The sequence below is a fragment of the Dermacentor albipictus genome, unplaced genomic scaffold (genome assembly GCF_038994185.2).
Source record: "Dermacentor albipictus isolate Rhodes 1998 colony unplaced genomic scaffold, USDA_Dalb.pri_finalv2 scaffold_23, whole genome shotgun sequence".
In the NCBI taxonomy this organism is placed as follows: Eukaryota; Metazoa; Arthropoda; class Arachnida; order Ixodida; family Ixodidae; genus Dermacentor; species Dermacentor albipictus.
In genome coordinates, this window is record NW_027225577.1 from 4561121 (window position 1) to 4581307 (window position 20187).

Consider the following 20187-nt stretch of genomic DNA (forward strand, 5'->3'; position numbering starts at 1 on the left):
TTAACATTATACTAGCAGTGAAGAACATGTAAGTAACCAGTTATACATGAAGTAGGAGCGAACTGAATGATAACGCTTGGTGCGTCAAGAAATTTTAAAGTTGTGTGAAGGGATGTGCTTAGAACATATACACTTTGAGAGCGAGAAGAAACGAATTGAAAAGGAAAAAGAAAAATGGGGCGTCGAAAACAACACAATGCAAAATTTGTGACGATGATTCATGCAATGATAAATTGTTTTATTTACGCACCGCAGCTTCTAGCTACTTGTGAGGTAAAGGCGGTCAACGATTCGATGGTGGTTATACAACTAGCAGGAACAAGTCGGTTCCATGCACCTATTGTAAAGGGAAAGAATGAATTCTTGCACGTGTCGTTGTCGCACGTGTATTCTGTTGCAGTGTACGCATGTTTGTTGCGTTTTTGCGAGCCTCAGAGGGAGGCTATATATATATATATATATATATATATATATATATATATATATATATATATATATATATATATATATATATATATATATATATATATATATATGTGTGTATATATATGTATATATATATGTGTGTGTATATATATGTATATATATATGTGTGTATATATATGTGTATATATATGTATATATATATATATATATATATATATATATATATATATATATATATATATATATATATATATATATATATACTAAAGGCAAAAGTGTGTAAGTCCGATGACAGGTAGTTGAAAAAAATGAAGGCGCGCACTTACAAAAACTGCATGCTTAATGAGGTAACTTTAATAATAATAAATTATGTGGTTTTAGCCGCCAAAACCACCTTCTCATTATCAGGCTGGCCGTAGTGGAGGACTCCGGAAGTTTTGACCACCTCGGGTTCTTTAACGTGTACCTGAGACTAAGTAACACTAGTGTTTTCACATTTCGCCCCCATCGAAATGTGGCCGCCATGGCCGGGATAAGATCCCGCGACCTCGAGCTCAGCAGCCCAACCATAACCACTGTGAAACCACAACGGCTAGTATAACCTATCGGCCGTGGCACGGCCTTCGCTACGGCCGATAGGTCATAGCATTAAACATGTAATGTTTGTAAGTGTGCCCCTTCGTTTCTTTACAGATAGATAGATAGATAGATAGATAGATAGATAGATAGATAGATAGATAGATAGATAGATAGATAGATAGATAGATAGATAGATAGATAGATAGATAGATAGATAGATAGATAGATAGATAGATAGATAGATAGATAGATAGATAGATAGATAGATAGATAGATAGATAGATAGATAGATAGATAGATAGATAGATAGATAGATAGATAGATAGATAGATAGATAGATATACTGACTTTTGGGGCGTGGATACACATCACACTTACGTAGACACATCGGCCGTGAGTGAGCGGGATTTTAACGGTGGCTCATGCCCGTGTGCTGCGTCGCCTGCCACGCCGCTGCTTCGCACCTGTATAGCTGCACCAAGTCGGTACCGGCATTGGAGTGAGAACGAACGTCGTGGTTCTATGGGCGCCATTGCTTCACCGCTGAAACGAATGGCAGGATGATGCGCCTCGTGAACCGGTTCAAGTGGTGCAGGCGAATCGAACGTGCCTGTGGCTCTGTGCCTGCGAAACAGGTGACTCCACCTCCATTCTCCTCGAACGACGCTCACGCGGGCCGCCGCGCGTCTCTCCATGGAAATCTGCCGCATTCCCTATAAAACGTGCATGCGTGTCGCGCCTCCTAGTGACTCCTCCCTTATACGTCTCGCCATGTCCGCTACGACGTTCGCTTGCTGGGTGATTGTCATCCTTGCGTACGTTGCTGCGCAGGCGTCTGAGACAGCGGCCATCGATATCTTGACTAAGGGGTTGCCGCACTTCAGGCATACAAGGTTGCCCATGGTGCTCTGCTATTTCAACAGAAATCCCGAGTAACATCCAAACTTTGTAAACACGTTGCATCACGCTAAACTTCGTGCTTGCAAGTCCCAACATAAATGCTTCGTACGCAGTGGAAGCGTAGGCTCGCAAAGATCTCGACTTCCAAAATGCCCATCTCGTCGGAGACATCAAAGACCAGGCAAATTACTATGCGGACCGCAAAACGGGCTTTGTGCAAGTCCGCAATACTCCTCCTCCTGTCTCCACCGAGCAACCCTGTTTGTATTAAGCAATCCAGTGTGCACTACTATGCGTATCATGCGTGAAAGAAAACAACAGTTTCACAAGGACATAGCAACTCCAACGCATTAAATTAGCATCCAGACAAACAGCGGCCTAGCAGTGCCTAACTTGGTGCAAGAGAACTGCTAATTTGGTCCGTGGAAATGTGCTTTCGCACAATATTCCTTGATTGGCCCATCCAAACCATTTCTATTTTTTTTTCGTTCGCTTCGTTTGTACTTGCCAGTAGAGCATTGCACTGAGTGCAAGTGTCTATACTAAATGTCCGGTTATGAGCCGCTCAGTTATGTTGCACAGAGATGGTGGAGCATAAAGGTGCTCACGCCGCAGTTGGAAGTCGTGGGCTTCTCAATTTACGCAATGGCATGCGAAAATCTGCAGATACGCGAAAATTACGAAGATATGCGAAAAAAGCCAGGGCACGGTAAAACAAATAAATCTTAGGATGGCTATCATGCCGAAAGTCTGCACAGCTGAATGCGTGGAATTTTTTGCGCGTCAGGTACGGTGGAAAAAAAAATTAGATGGTGCAAGAATACTGTGAGTGAACCAGTGCATTAGGCTCGCATGGTAAATGGAGCAGTGCCACCTGTATGTACGGACGAGATGAGGCACGATCAGAGCAAAATCTAGCGGCAATGTATGGAACGCATCGGCTTCTTACCATCTCCTCCTCTTGCAAATCCTTTCGGGCTTAAAACAGCCCTCTTCTTTCTTTTTCCACGCACCCTTTCGCTCCTCTTTTTCCCGGCGCCCAGTGTCGGCGCCACTAATTTTACGGGTCCCTGGTTATTGCACACGCACGCACAAACGCATTCTGCCGCGTTACACCCACGCACTTCGGGCTCCTTAACTTGGCCGCCATGTTACTTTTCTCCGTGGAACTTTCCTTTTTCTATTCTCTCTCTCTTTATTTCCCTCTCCAGCGCTCCTTTACAACAGTTTCTTTTCTTGCCCTTTCATTGAAGCTCTCTGCCCCTCCTCCTTTTATTTCTCATTGCGCAACGGCGCACACATCTCCATTTCCCCCTCATCCACCATCCCGTCGCTCCTGTTTCTCCGGTGACCGACCCGAGGGTCGTTTATTTATTGGGTTGATTAGGCGCGCCACACAAACCTAATTTATATGCGTCGCCGGCGCAGCCAGAAGCCTACGGTGCGCGGACCGAGTGTGCGCTCATGTGGGGAGGCGTAATTGGAATCAGAGCTTCTTTCTCTTCCTCCGCTCCCCTGGCGGACCACGCTTGCTCGCGTTGCCGCGACGTTTGTCTTCGCAACATCTTTCCTTTCTTTTTTACTCTCTGCTTATCTTCTTTCCCTAACGTGTACGTACGGGCTCCGAGGCGAGGCTACAGTCCCGAGCGCTGAGCGCAAAGCCGGGTGTATAGCTAAGGCGGACACGCGGAAAGCCGCGCGGGAAATCGGTTTCCGTGACGGCTGGTAGACGTATACGGCGCTCGGGAGGCGCCGGTGATCCCTAAGTGGAAGAGCTCGGCGAATGTGCATTTCTTGCTTTTAAGCGATTACACGCGTGGCCCCGGGCAGCAATGAGTGGGAAGCCAAAGTGGGTGCTGCCGTGGCGTCACGCGTTGAGCACGTTAGAGCGTTCAGCGGTGCACGATGGCGCCGTTTGGAACCTGATGCGCGCGGAAAAGCGATAAGGGCGCGCCTACACCTGTTTTTGTGCGCCACGAGGAATCTTAATCCAATTAGGCATCGCGCAGCTCGCTCGCCACACCGTAGCGGCCAGAGCTAAGGCATTGAGGAGTGATCGAGAATTTGATTATCGCGAACATTTCTCCAGGCCGGGTAATAACTCGAGATTTCTCCGCACTAAGTGTACCTGAGTCAGATGCGTGGGCGAAGGGCAGCGCCGGCTGCAACAGATTTCACCTGCATTTCGCGGGCCAGCTTATCCGCGTATTATTTTTGTTCGTTGATAAGCGCCGCTTTTGTGGAACAGGCCCAAGTATCAGAGCCGCGCACTCAATTCGCCGAAGACATTTTGTCGAAGACGTTGGCCGGAAAACTCGTACCGGACTACTCTCTATTCAGTGTGCCTCGTCATAAAATGTAGCAAAGCATTTGTTGAGTTCCCTTAAGTGCCAAAAATGATAACGACTGTTAAACTGACTTGCGCTTCTAAAATGTATATGATATTTCACGCTATAGCAGCGTTGACGTTTGCGGAGAGTCGTTTGTCATAAAAATGAGCACAGTTATGCCACATACGCATGACAACAATCATGAGACGCCTTTCAGAAGAGAGTCTCCAGCAGCTTGCAGATGATTTCTGCTTTTGAGCTTACCTTTCTGTGCACTTGTTAGCAAGAGGCTTTCTATTGAGTAGAAGCCACCTCCGAGTTCAGTCGGCGGATTTTCATTGTGACAGCAATTATGCGAACACTCCAGATGAATTCTTGCCGTCAGCGTCGCCGTGAGGCTGGGCATATATTTAGCTGTATTCGTGCAGTACGGTTATGCATGCCGTATATGCAAAGTATAGATGCTATACGATTTAATCGGCTACTAACTAAATCTTACATCCACGTGTGATTTATCTTTTAGAATGAGAAAGCTCAGAAATATTGCATTCACAGCTGATGGCTTTTATCTTAAATCTTCACAGGTTGTTAAGTAATAAAGGATAAAACAATATCAGTGCTCAATACATGAAAGCGACCTAATTTCACTGGCATGGTTCCTCACGGGCAGCGTAGTGGCGCCTGTGCGGTATCGTAACAGGCCCTGCACGGCGTGTTAGAGCTTTTAAGGGTGCCAGAAATTTTGGCGAATTTGCATATATTACGTACGCGTACAGTCGGAGCCGCGTATGGTTTAGACGCAGCGCTAAACCTTGCTATCGGCATCACGGCCGTCGCCCTTCCGGCGAAACTGTCACTTTTTTATTGTTCACGGTGGAACGCACTGCCAACAAAAGGGCAATCTCACTATTAAAATGCGAGCAGCAGATATTCGAACGCGAGCCTATAAGTGAGAAGAGCGAAAATTACAACACTCACACGAGGCATTTCTCTGTGAACCTAGAATTCGATAAATTTCGTTGACATTTCACCATTTTTCCGAGGCTTTCTTTACATTTTCTCGGAGGCGCTAAATTGCATGATTACAATGTTTGGTTTTCGGCAGTTCGTAGGTCAGAGCCAAGCATTCCGCGCATGTTTGTTCTCTCATGCAGCGTTTATAGCGCAGATAATCTCACCTCTTTCAGCCTAATACACGATATTAAATTCAAACCATTGCTCTGGGCGAGCATTTCCAGATTTTTTTCTGTCGCGCAATACACTGCATCACATCTACACAAGCGCATCTGAGTTCACTGCACGTTGCTTTCAGACTTGCAGAAGTGAAAAGAAATTCTAAGGCGCCTTGCTGTTCAAGCGCGAACGGAGCACTTATTTTCTTACGCACCAACAACAAAAGCAGTGCTAGCATGTCTGCCGCTGTACCATCCTCGTGCTATCCAGTGCTATGGACATACGTGATTTCGGTACAAATTCGGTCAGCGTATTCTCTTCATTTTCACACCTCTTCGACGACGCCCGATTGTGAGCTGCCCAGAGGTAAAAAGAAGCCTCTTTCCCATCTTCCTAAAGCTGCGAAGAAAGCACATGTTTGATGAAACTGAGATGGTTCAGCGTTGGCGCCGGTCTGCGTCAGCGAAAGTTATTCAGTCGAAGTCTTCGCCTAAAGCAATAACTATACACGCCTCTTACACTAGCGAAAACCCTCTGTTGCACTGGGCGCTTGTAAGCATCCCTTTGTAAACATAGTGGGTTCTTCGTCTTCTTTCTGTGAACCTCGCGAACTGTAGAAAAAAAGAGAGAGAGAGAGCAAAACCTTGAACTTATTTCGCACACATCCACGACGTCAAAGCCTACACGGATTTTTTTCGCGCCATTGCGAGCGCTGAAAGCATCTTGCATTTCGCGTCGCGAATGCCTTAGACGCGACGGAACACGTGAGGCGCATCGGGGCGATGCCGTTATGAAGTCTCGCCGGCACGCTCTCGCTCGCTCCACTGTTTGTTCACTCTGCCGTATCTCGGAGCGCAAGAATACATTTCGCGTGCCGCTGTGCCAACGCCCCCCCCCCCCCCTCCTCTCCTTGCTCGGGAAACAAGAATGGAGGACGTGTGTCTGTAGCCGTCGCCTGGTGAAAAGCAGGAGGCCCCGCGTATGTTTCAAAACAAACTATAGGCGATAGAGATGCTAAACAACCAGACATGCTCGGTGCAACTGTGAAAGCCTTTGAAGGAAACATATCAGTACGTCCATGAGCGAACGACTGGTTCATTGAAATGCTGCATCTTTAAGGACGCATTGTTCAACTTCTCCCGTTCTTTTCTCTTTTTTTTTTTGCTTTTGCACTATATTCTCGGATGCAAAAAAAAATCATTCTCAATGCCCTTTCGGCGAAAATGTATACGTACGCGTCATACGCCGACGCGTCGGGTGTTTTTAGCCCCGGGGTTAGCAGACTCCGGTGTCTTGTTGTTCCGTTGCTCTGGTTTTCAATGCCTTCAGATATCAGAGGGAGCGCAAAGACGGAATGCGTGTATACCTCTATCGTAGAAGGCACCGTGCGGGGTTTGAAAAAAAGAAAAAGAATCTGCCTTTAATGCGTACGCGTTCTTTGGCGAGTACCCCAGCAAAATCTGCCCGCTACACGAAAAGTGTGATGCCTTGTATGTGCACAAAAATGCGTTATTTGCGAAGTTAGGACATTTATTCCTTATGATAGCGTAAATGTAGACAATTGATAGCTTTATAAGAGATAAGGAACAATTGAAAGTCCTAAAACTGTTAGCCAGAGAGAATACCCATATGATCAGATTTGTGCATACTGTTGGATCTGGAGGACAATCCCAATGGCTGTCCCCCAGATTTTGTACCTTGCCGTTGGGTGCGGGAGTTGGCCGAGGTTGAGGAGGACTTTGCAATGAAAACTGGAGGTCTGTTTACATTATTTAGAGTGAGAGTACAAAGAAATAAACAGTCACAAAGTCATTACGGGCCGACACCAACTCGGACGCTGCGGCCCGTGGCAAGAAGCTCGAAAGAGATGAATGAAGGAATGCTCTCTTGCTGCTCCCGGTCTCTGGCTATTAGCCCCGCCGATGTCTCAAAGTCACGTCACGTTCGGCCAATCGGCCAGACCGCTCAGGTGGCGTCATTTTCGGCCAATGGTAGGCGCCCGTGCGAGTGCAAGTCACATTCGACTAAGAGGGTATATATAGTGATGATGTGGCAAAGGTGGTGAATAAGTCGCGAAAGCCGGCAGACCAGGTGGTGAATTCACCACCTGGTCTGCCTCTGAGTTGTCGTGGTATTGCATGTCTATAGATTAACAATAGACAAACATCGTTAATCTGGGCCCAACCCGTGTACGCTGTAACCAAGCGCAGGTACCGGTGGATAATACGTAGCTGCGTTTGATATAAGCCACTGAAGTTGTATACTGCTCAGATTGCTGTAGAGCCTATTTGTAGACATTAGTATACACATAGTGTATACCTCCGCATTTGTTGACCACATGATATGATCTACGTAGTCGGTCTCGGCAATCCCAAGACAGTCTTCACAGTTGTCGCATCACTTTTGCGGCAGTAGAATAAAGAAAGCAAAACGCCGATCCAATTGTTATAATAGTTGTTATGAACGCCAGCTTCAGCTACAAGTGGATTCCAAACAGGCATCGAGCTAACAGCAAGGACACTCGTAATGTTTGTAGCTGACAACGCGGACTTTGTGAATGTGCAATGAACCGATGTCGCGCATGTGGTGTTCGCGTTGTGTGTCGTCCGATTCTCGGATACTTTTCACATTTTCTTCATACCTCGGCTGCGTCACTAACATAGGGCGGTTTTTTGTTTACTGATATCCTGCACTATAAACCCATCAAAGTTTCTCATTCACTTAAAATAGGTGCCAAATTATCAGAGCCCACCCAGTATTTCGCCGGCGGTTATGCCTGGGCAGCCACGCATATGAGTACCTCAATGCTGTACTGATTGCTTTGACCTATCACCGGAACAGAAAATTAGCACTAACATACGTGCGGGCATCACATTTGGTGGTACGCTGGAAGATATGCTACCAGTACGCTGTATTACTAATCGACGCTGGCAATAATGCGTCTGAAACCTTTGAAGGGCCCTTTAATGGCTTTTACAAACAGCGCATTCAAGTTAGCTTTCCAGTCTCATACGATAGCCCACAGCGTTTGTCATACAACCTGCCAGCGCATTTCCTTCGTCCACGAAAAAAGATGAATAATGGTGATAAAGATGAATAAGCCACCCGTTCCGGCGCGCATGGCGCGCAGAGAGAGAGCGAAAAAAAAAATGAAGGAGGAAAAGGCGCTCACACTCCTCCGAGCGTGCGCGCTCTCGCGTGCGGAGCTCCTGCGCATGCGCGGAGATCTTGCGCATGCGCGGCGGTGCGCCATCTCAACGAGCGCGCCAGGCACGTATACGGTTGTACCGGTGTGCGGTGTCCGCCTGAACGTTGGTGTCTGTGCATGCGTGTCATCTTTGTGGCATCACACGTCAACTACACTGAACGGTAAGCTTTAGCAAAGATGTTTTGCGTCAATAGCCCATGATTATGTGAGCGCATTTCGTAGCGCGAAGCGGCTGCATGTAGCGCAGGCGACTCGGGTATAGTGTCGGTTTGTCGTTGACATGGTTTCATAACGCGCTCTTGTTCTCGCTTCTACTATACGGAATGTTTTACGGCGAGCGATCGCTCGGGCTTGTTGATTTTCGCATAATAGTTTAGGTGCGTAAAGAAGGAAGCTACACCATGTTTTAACTTGATATTGAGCTACCACTAAGCGGATTGTGTATGTTGGGCAGCCAGTGTGGTAGATCTCATTTCGTGGCGCTTGATCCGGCCGCGATGAATGCTGCGCCGCATGTGTAGTGAAATTCTCGTGACACGCTTTACGTATATATCTCGAAATTGTGTTAGCATCAAGAATGTTCTGACAGACACGTATAGTTAAATAACTGCTAACGTACTCGGATGAAAGGCCGTGTTTGCGGGGCATGCATCAGCAGTGTGTGCACTGCCGTTTTCGCATTGTTTAAAGGTAGCAGTATTTTTAAGGTTTCTGGCAACCAATCTAAATAATTTTGGGAAGTTACCGCAAGCAAAACACAAGACTTGAAGAAATGTCAAGCGAAAATCTCTAGATTCACCCAATCTATTTATATGCAACCACAAACGCTTTTGGAGCATGAAACCTGCGATAAGCTCAGTCACTCGCAGCTTCGCAACTTAGCCGAAAAAATTGGAGCACAATAAATTAGTCGCTCCGGGAAGCACCTTTACACGTTTCAGACTGAAGGCATTGCGTTTGACGGTAGTTGGAAGATTTGTTTTTTGTCTCTTTTTTAAACAGTTTAGCAGCAGAAGTTATCTTTCGAGCTATATGAAAAGCGTTAAGCGCCTTTCGATGCTTCGGGGTTATGCAGTTTACGTGCTCTTAATCTCTAGGCAGCTGCTGGCGCAGATTCGCATTGTGCCAGTAGTGCACGGTATGAAGCCCTTGTCGTGCGCAATAAGTGTTCCGGTTTTCATTACTGTTGCATGTAGTGCCGTCGTCTTGGACAGACTGAATACTATATGCGCTGTACAAAAGAAAAAAGAGCCAGATTATCAATTTGGTGGTCTTTTCTTAGTAGATAACGCACAGATTATTCAAATAATTCAGTGGACATTGCATTTGTTCTACCCTTATTAACACACCTAAGAGATCGTAACATGTTTTTGTTGATAAGTAACCTGATCAGTACGCCCCCATTCATGTGCATTCTACTGAAAGTGTGGCAAATGTATTCATCTCGAAGTATGAGAAAAGAGACAATGCAGACTGTTCTAAGCGGAAATAAATTGCAAATGTTAACGTGATTGTTGAAAACTACAGTCAGTATGCTGAGCATGTTTGATCGGCACGGGCACATTGCATTAACACCTGAAAAATGTGCACAGTCCAGCAGGGTATCTTTGTTTCAACAATTATTATTATAGGAATCGTTTGGGATTCTCACATTTATTTTTATAAGTACACTGTGTGTCACATGAACCTGTCTTGAAACGAAACGTACCGTTGCTAACACCGGCGACCATTATGGTTGTCTAACTGCTTATCATACTGTAATATAACGAAACATCATATTGGTACTGATTAATATTGCCATGTAGTCTTTAGTCATAAGTAAACAAAGTTAACTAGAGGCATAAGTGGTGAGAGCAAATTATATAGAAAACTACTATTGAACCGTAAAAATAACTCATTGTATAGTTTTCCCTCACATTGTTGCATTTGTTTTACGCGTGTCTCTGTGTCTTCCGTGCTGTACTCGTGTGGCCATCAATTACGAACTTGCCGAAGCCCTTGTCAGCTTTATTAAACAAGGGATTCAAGTCAGTTGCATCTAATACTACATGTTAAGTGACTGACGTGTTATTCGTTTTATCTAAATATTATGGACTGGCACTACTTGGCAAGCATTAAACCATAGTATTTTTTTATTGCACTTAAGCTGCAGGCGTCATAGATTGCCAGAAAATTTTCATGAAAACAGCCAGGAAAGGCTTGGAAAAAGATCGGGAAACTTTAAATTGGCCACATAGGTATGCTGTCTTCTTACATGTCAAAGTTTCCAGAGAGTCTCTGTGTTAAATATATTTTTAAAACGTTTCACTTCATAAAAATTGAGGGAAATTGGTTCTATTTATTGAAAAAAAAAGAAAGTCAAGCAGACTGACAAGGCATTTCTTACTCAATATGTTTTTTTTTGCGTTAACTAAACGTCCTGAACCTCGATAGCCTAGAAAAAATTTTCATCTTTCAAAACACCTTAAATAATTTACTGTGATAGAATTCATTCGAACTATACTATCAGTTCTGTTTCCTAGGAGGTGCATATCTGTCGTGCCATGACACAAAGTGCTCGTGTGGTATTTCGGGTGCTCATGTGGTATACCTAACTTGGAAACCTGTTAGCATGCCCAAGAGGCCTCATTACCTGCAAGAAATTAAGGTACCATATCAATACAATCAACCCATCTGTCATCTGTTGAAGTTATGGCCAATGACCCATTCATTTAAAAGTATGAGAAATACATTTCAATGTGTACTAAGCAAAATAAATTACAATCTTAGGCATGATACTGGGAATATTCCAGTCACGTCTTCTGAAAACATCCCTCTGCACGGGCATACTTAACTACCAGCCAAAAAAAACTGTACAGACAGCCCAACTGGGTAACGTTTCCGCAATAAATATAGGGACCATTTGGGATAAGTACAATAATGCATCATATATGAACTTGTCATAAAAGGGAACATACTGTTGCTGACACGAGCAGCAGTTGTGACTGTTTAATTGTTCACCATACCATGCAATAGAACATTGCATAAAGGTACTGAATTGTATTGACAAGCAGCCATTAGTCATAGTTAAACCGCATTAAGTATTGACTTAGATGGTTTGAGTAAATATATTCAGCTGCTTAATGAACATACAAAGAATACACATATGTTATTTTTGCCTCATATTGCTGCATGTACTTATTTGCAGCATACACCTGCAGCACCTTTGGGACTAATGACACAAAGGTCAAGGCCAGCCTGGCGACCATGCTTGCCAAGGAGTAGTGTAAATATTTAATCTGTTTCCATAATAGCATAAGACAAGAATTTAAGGAATTCATGTATTATATCGAGCAATAAAAACGGTTAATGCATTGCCGGTGCATTTGTTTTATTTTTTGCACTGCATGATTCAGCACTATATAAATTCTTTCTGTTTATGCAACATATATGAAAGTACAGCTGGTTCAGGAGCTTTATTAATCTACTAACGGTAATGCATAAGTGCAGATGAAAAGGAACAGGTGCACATGCATAATATCTGCATTCCATGCATTTCCATGCATTTCATATCTATAAAATGAAATGAAATAAATTCAAAACGTTTTGCTACCGCATGTAATGAAAAATGTAAACTAACTTGTAGATAGCCGCTATGGAGTTATGGCCTTATACACTCTTTGTAGACTTGTCTATAAAATGTCTGTGTCTATAGAGTGTCTATAAATTAATGAAAATGCATCTTTGTTGGCAAGTGTATGCAGAATGTCATAGAAAAAAGTGTATTGGATTATAAAGTTCTGTTTTACACTTGCCCATAGACATTATGCAGACAACTGTCTACAAACATGAATTTTAATTAATCCATAGACATTCTAGACTCAGACTTTTTATAGACTAGTCCATAAAAAGTGTATGGCCATAAGTCTATAGACGTTCTATAGACAGTCTATAGACTCAGACTTCTTATAGACTAGTCTATAAAAAGTGTATGGCCATAAGTCTATCGAAAGTCTATAGACAATCTATAGACTCAGACTTTTTATAGACTAGTCTATGAAAAGTGTATGGCCATAAGTCTACAGACAGTCTATAGACAGTGTATAGACAGTCTATAGACTCAGACTTTTTATAGACTAGTCTATAAAAAGTGTGCGGCCATAAGTCTATAGACTGTCTATAGACTAGTCTAAAGAAATGTCTATAGACAGTCTATAAACTCAGACTTTTTATAGACCAGTCTATAAAAAGTGTGCGGCCATAAATCTATAGACTGTCTATAGACCAGTCTAAAGATATGTCTACAGACAGTCTATAGACTTCATAGACAAATCTCTATGGACTGTCTATTGACTTTCTATAAAAATTTTTGTAAGGGTAGTTCCATTGGTTTCACTTGTCCGAGGGCTTACTTCTCTGTGGTATTGCCTTCCTGGTCTGCAACTGCCGTCACAAAGGTGGATGGGGGGGTTGCTGCCAGGGCTTCACGGTGCATTACAGCCGTCTTGCCTCGCAGCTTGCAAGCGCACAGCGGGGGCATGCGGTTTGTTCGCGAGCGACCTTTCAGAGCCGCAAAGTAGCTTTGCTCGGGACCCACGTTACCTGGAACCGTGCCAGGCTCCCGCTACACTTTCGGGAAGAGTAAAGTAGTGGGACAATAACTCCACATGTGGCGCATGAGGTGGGGGGTGCCAACTTGTTTGGACGTGCCGCTCCTCGGGAACGTGGTAGATGTGCTTCTGCGCTCCTTAATTAGGTGTGACACGATTCGATGTGGCCTGGTGAACTCGAAGGAGGCTCAGGAAAAGGTCCCGTGTCCAACAATACCCATAGGGATGCATAGGGCTCCATAGGAGATACATGGGGAAGCGCATACTAGGTGTGGGCGAATTCGAAATTTGGGGGTGGGCCAACTAAACTTTAGGGTTGGGCTGACTTAAATTTAGGGGCGGGCCGACTTAAATTTGGGGATGGGAGAACTGAAATTTCGCAGAGGGCCAACTTGAAATTTGGGGGTAGGGCAACTTTAAATATTGGGGTTGGTCAACTGGAAATTTCGGGGTATGCTTGCGCGTACCTGGACAACTGCCGTGCGGCTTCTGCATAATTTTTGCTTCTAATTCTCAATCGTGCGCTGTCTTGTTGCGGAATCGTTTTTTAAATGCGTAAGCATTTTCTTACCCTGTGCTTACCCAACGAGGAAGACCGTCCGTCCGTTCATCCGTCCGTGCCGTAAGACGATCACTTTCAAGATGGAGCCTGCAGTAGCGAGCGACTTAACCTTCGTTCTGCCTCTCGTTTCAACGCGAACGGAGCGGCTAGAACACGGCGCTCACGAAGCTCTCAGCCAAGGAGGTTTTACGAAAAATGCTGGAGTGGCAACTCCCGCAGATTGTTACCGGCAGAGGTGAAGCCAGCGCTTTCCCTTACTTCATCGTCAAAAGCGTGCTGAACTGGGCAGAGAATAGTGGCAGTGCAGCTGCTCTCGCTCTGTGATAATAAATTCTGGAGTGACTGAAAAATGAAAGCTTGTTGTTTCGGGCTAGAATATTGCCATTGGCTTAATCGTCATATCGCGATCTCTCATAACAAGTTGTCAAGACGTTCAGTTTTGATCCTAAAACGAGTGACACAGACAGACACATCAAGAATTATCTGCATGGCGAAATTGTCCGCTTCAAAACCGCGCAAAGCGAAAAAAAAAAGAACGCTTCCTCTACTCCGCCAGATCCTAACCTTCAATCGATTCCCTTAGTAAGATGGCGGCGGCCGGCTTCAACTTCAGGGCACCATCTCCACTCTAGATTTATTATTTTTTTACCATCCTTGCTCTCAGCACACGCCGCACCCTGCCGCTTCCGCAGGACGCTTTCAAGATAGAGACCCGCTCGTCTATCTTCAACGCGAAGCGGCGAAAACACAGAGCGCTGAGTTATCTCTCGGTCAGCCTTGCAAATCGCTTTCAATATACGGTGCGTGCTGCCGTGCCATATGTCGCCGCCACCGCAGTTCGTTAGGTCACGGTTGATACTGGTTCGGTGGATAAGGTTAAGTATAAGGATAAGGATAATGTTAAGGATAAGGATAAGAAGCGATAGCGGCTCGTAAGGATCGGAACGCCATCAGCGCACCTGACGCCGCCACCTGAAGGACTTTGCTTGCCTTATCAGTGCACCTTGCGCCGCCGTCCGCACCAGTTCGTGTCGCGGCGGCGCTGTCGTTTGTACTGGCCGGATCAATTTCATAACATCGACAATGAGAAAAGGCCGGGTGGAGATGAGCAAGTGGCACAATGTTTATGCATACTGTGGGGATCGCACGCGCATCCCGATATCTCCGGAGCGGCCACGCGGTTATCACGCGATAATCACGTGCTCGCTCGCGGAGGGTAGCGTGGAGAGGGCACCTTCGCCACTCCCGCTGCTCTTCGCGCCTGGCCGCGACGCTGCAGCCAAGGCACCCCGTTCCCTCCTTTCCCTTTCTTGGAACCGGGGAGACCCCCTCTCCGCCGCTCGGGAGAAGCGCTATTCCCCCGACGCATCTTGGTCTCACGGCGGAAGAGCTAGCGAACGGCCGCATCTCAAATCAGCCGCTGAGACCGCCGCACGCCGTCCCCCTGTGGCGCCCGGACCTTGGTGTGCGACTCACCGCCCCAGGGCCCGAGCGCGGATCCACTTTTGGGTGAGCTGAACTCTTATCAGCCTCTTTTGTGGTTCCCACATGGTGCGGTTTGTTTCGCCCCAGACGTGCGGAATGCTCCGCCGCTGAGGTTTTGTGTTGTGTTGTGTTGTGTTTGTGTGTGTTGTGGCTGTTGCTGTCTGTTGGAACCATTGTACACCAAGGTGAATAAACACCTTAGGTCGAGACTCACCCTGTCCCCACTGGCCTGAACCCGCCGTGGTCGCAACTCACTGCGAACCGCGGGTTAGGGGTCACAGCTCTGACTGCTAGGGCTGCTGCGAAAGTGCTAGGGAGCGACTGCCGCTCCGCCGGCGCTGTGCGATCCAGAGAAGGGTCAGGTGCGCACGCGCGAGCCTGAGTAATACCCCTATAATACTGAGACAACTCCCAGTGGAGCACCTGCCTGAATTTTTTTCCCATCGACGTCTTAGCTTTAAGGCCACCTTCTAGAATATTATAAAAGGCTTTGGTCACGGTTTCGGTATTCGAGGCTGTGAAGGTTACTTGTACATGTTGTGGGACGCAGTCAGTGCCAAGATTGTGACAGATACTTTCATGATTCTTGTGAATAGTTTTGTCCTGCTGAGTCGCAGCAGCTACAAGACGCCGCCACGCTGGCCACAATGCAGCGTGGAACAGACGCTAGCAACCTTATTGCTCTCTCCGATGATCACTGACCATGCTGGCAATAGCTGCGCGCTGTCTTTTTATTATTTATATATGACACAATTTTCCAAATAATCTGTTTTTTTTTTTCAAGTTCTCTGATTGTGCTTACATGCTCGTTGACGCGAACACAAGGTGATGATGCGTGACCGGTAAAAATGCGTCGTTCGTGGATACATGTTCAACTACATATCTTCCGAGAGGTTGTAAAAAGCCTAGCACTCCGCGAATGCTATCAGAAAGTAATTACAGACATGCGTCATTCACGCATCTTCATTTATATTTAAACATGGAAATGGGCTTTCCATCATAAATCGTTGACTATACTTTTGTGATCAAAAACATGTCGGCTGCTAAGGGGATGGGGTCCAGCATTACCATAGCGCATCTGCCAATAATCTTCTATCCAGTTAATACCATTTCGTGGCTCGCCAAAGAGAGAGAGAGAGAATGAAGAGGAAAGGCAGGGAGGTTACCCAGATATGAGTCTCCGGTTTGCTACCCTACACTGGGGATGGGGGATAGGGGTTAGAAAGATAACAGAGAGGAAAACGCAAAAAAAACACACACAAAAACGAACGCGCACACATTGAGACACACACACAAAAGGCGTTCCAGTTAAAGTCGTTCACACGGGCCGGTAGATCGCCAAAGCTCCCCCCTAGGCAGTAGCCCTGCCTTTGTTATATCTTGCGAGTGAGCCAGTGCTTCCTTTTTTTTGCATGCATCTACTTTTACCTTCAGATCATCATTTCCTTCTTATATTTCTTCCTCTCCTCTTGTATGCCTTCACCCTAACCCAAGGCCCTGTAGCCTTCTAAAGCAGAGTAGTTCAGGCTGGCATTTGAGTTTCTTCTTATAACAAATATATTACTCCAAGAAGTGCCGCTGTACTGTTAATTATTTCGGGTTAATTATCTCTTCTTCATCGTCTCTCTCACGGCACGTTGCCAACCACACTATGCCGCTGGCGTTTGTTTATTTTTTACTGAGCAAGCACTTGAAAGTTTGGAATAATATTGGCTGCGTCCATCCAGACTTTCCTTTACACCGTCATCGCCAGGCAACCGCAGTCTTCATCGTCGTCTTAGGCGCACCTGCTCATTCTCAATTAAACCACTTCATGTGGCGAAGGAAAACAAGACCTTACCCATCGACCCGCAAGGGCTATAACCCCCCGTCCTCTACAACACCAAGAAATTTCTTTGTAAAATCCATGGTGTAATTTCCGTGTAGTGCGCATGTGGAGGGCTGGGTGAGGACATAGTCTGCATGTTGATAGGATGCCCTTTACATTGCCAGCAAAGGGAACGGCTGTGTCACAAACATAGGGCTCTGAGCAATCATCTATTGTCACGTGCGACTATGCAAGGGCCATGGGCTCTACAACGTAACGCTATTCCTATATGATTTTATTCCAATCTCCTGATGTCAAATTTGCGTAACCGCCGACGCAAGCATCGGGCGGTGACCCGCAGCGTTGCCTCGATAACCTAATCAAACGCTCTCTTAGTTTATAGGAGGTCACTTTTCTTTGCTTTCAAAACAAATAACATTACCTACGGTAAGCGGCTTTCCGTTTGTAATTGATTACCAGGAGGCGAGGAGCACGCTCAAGAGAAGAAGGTTTCGATGGAGCCGGGCCAGCGCACTGAGAAGGGATAACTGGATGAAGAGGGTGGTGCCGGCGTTTGAAATTGGTCCGCTTTCTCTTAGCTTACGGTGACTGGTCGGAAAATCGCGGTGGCGTGCGACGGAAGCTTAAGAATACCGCTAAAGCAAATGCTCAGCAAGGAAGAGTTGGGAAAGCGAGGTCGTACACGTGCCGAAAATGTTCGAAAAAATTTACACGGCCACGCAGAAAGCTTTATTATACGCAAATAAGCCAATACGCTCCAGCAGGTCCGAGTAGCCAGTGTCTGAGTGATCGGCGGCAGCCATCTTTTATTCCTTTCGGAACGGGGCAGCCCCCTGCCGCTATTCAGAAAAAAAATTCAATTTTGTTCGGCATAGTATTGCATCTTTAACGCGTACACGTTACTTTGACGCGGGGAGTTTTCGCGGTTTTGTGACGACGTGTGACAGGCAGGTGAGCTGGGTGCAGCCCGAAAACTTTTGACCAATAGCCGAGGGCTAAAGGCAAAAAGGCGTCGAATGAGGAATAACTATTTTTCTTTTGTTCGATCCAATCATGCATAATCAATGTCTGCACGTCATATCAAATGGAGAGCTATCGCGGTTTTCGTGACATCTCGTGACAGACAGGTGCAATGTGGGTGGTCAAAAAAAGTTCTTGACCAATCTCGGAGGGCTGATTGCAGAATTGGAATAGACAAGTTTGGAATAGCTTCAAGTTATAGCGCCCCATGTTCTGTTAGTGGCCCCGAAAGAAAATGCTTCATTGCCAGGAAAGGCTTTTTTATAAGTATGGAGATCTGTTCAGAATACCTGCGACGATTTTAACTAGCCATGTGCTATCATTGTTCAAGCTTCATTTTTTCCCTCTTGTACGAGCTCGTTTCTTAAAGTATATAAGTGAACTGGAGTAGCCAGGCGCCTACATCTTCCAAGCTCTCCGGCTGGACCTCATTTAACCCTAACTGCCTAGTAACGTGCAGCTAGAATTCGGCGACGCTAACCACTGCACTGTCTCGCAACAGTCGCCTTTGCCAATTCGCGCATAATTATGTGTGCTATGCAGACCCTGATAGTGGTGAGTTTTCTGCACGTACTTCAAACACCACCACGGCTACTAATGTAGCGTGCAAAGACGTTGTCGGGCGCACATAGGAAAGACGCCGCTCTTGAGAATATGCTGATGCCCACATTGAATACTTGCTGTTGTCTCAGTACAAAAGCATTCGGAGTCCAAAATGTCACTGAACCCCTGCACTGATCTTTCCTTCCATGTCGTAACACGTCCAGGGTGCTCTGATCACATTACCTGCTTGCCGCTGTGTAGTTAATTAGCTGGTGACATAACTCCGACTGTGTTCTTTAGGCCCGATAGCTGTGTACCACTTTATGCATACGACTGAGAAGAGCCGAGAAACGCAAAGCGCTGCAAAAGAGGAAACGCAGCGGGTCGCTCGTTTCCCTGATCACCAGGCTGTCGCGGGCCTTCATCGTCTTCGATTCCCGGCGGCGGCTCCCGGGGGACGCGTCCGAGATCGACGCCCGATCTGGGCTTGCGAGGGCGCCGAGTCCTGAGCGCACATTAAGCTGTGCTGACGGCGCACAGTCCGGAGCGACCCAACTTCCTTTGCGACTTCCGTCATTGTCTTTCTCTGTCGTGCAAGGACACCGGAACGCGCATGTATCCAGTGACCGTCTTGCGCAGGGGACACATTGGGGGTGACTGTGAACTTACGACGTTACCTCTTTGTCTATAGGCCGCGTGGCATGTGTACACAGCAAAGGTGCTCTCGACGCCTTGTGTGTGCATGTTACCGGCCCTTTTGTGTGTGCGTGCAGCGATACTGTGTTGCACGATGCCCCCTGAATAATATACGCGGCAAATACCGAACAGGGGAAAGAAAGTAGGACTACACATCGATGGGATGTGAACGAAGATGTTCTATAGCTAGAAATACACACAACAGAAAGGGACTGTGTCCTGCATAGAGAAAAACAGCACTCTCGGGACTGAACCTGAATGCTTAATGGTATCGCCGTTCGTGTAAGTGTTAGTTATTTGCAGTTTTTTTTTCTTTTTTTTTATTTATCTTTTTGACAACATGACGACCACGTCCATAGCGTTCACTTGTTTTTCGGTAACATTCTTTCATGAGCTGTGCGCACAATTGCGCACCCCAAGGTAGTGCATAAAAAGCAAAAACGCTAATGAAACGGTTTGTATTTAAAATGTGTCGCAAGCATCTTGAAACATTTCTTACGAGACGCGTGCTTCAAGTCGGAATAGGATGTGTAGTGCGTTTTAGTGTAACGAATTGGAAGGCGGACGAATGGCTGACTGATCCCGGTGTCGGCATGTCGTCAACTAGGGTGTACACTCCTTCCATTGCTTTTCACGATGTTTAATATCAGGCACATTGTTCAAGAGGCTGAATGTGATTTCTAAGTATGCTGCAGAAGAAATCGTTACCAGACATCTCTGCATGAATGTTATGACAATGTAGCGTTACCTTGTAGCACGCTGAAAACGAGGTTGAGAAGCCAATGCTGCGCAAGACGCCAGTCAGTTGTATTGCTTTTACAGCCTTATCTATATATAAATTAATTACC

At 46.0% G+C, this 20187-nt stretch overlaps 1 protein-coding gene across 5 annotated transcripts in view; it reads left to right on the plus strand.

Annotated features, from left to right (window-relative positions):
* The window catches only part of LOC139052454 (alpha-2C adrenergic receptor-like), a 744579-nt gene that overhangs the window by 173934 nt on the left and 550458 nt on the right, over positions 1 to 20187 (plus strand). The window contains exons 1-2 of one of the 5 annotated variants that reach the window (XR_011509915.1): positions 8696 to 8777; positions 11804 to 11974. The exons of 3 other annotated variants lie outside the window; for them this stretch is intronic. The gene's annotated coding sequence lies outside the window, so the exon portion shown is untranslated. Of the gene's footprint in view, positions 1 to 8695; positions 8778 to 11803; positions 11975 to 20187 lie in introns of those variants that run through there. One more of the 5 variants, XR_011509911.1, reaches the window with a different exon arrangement.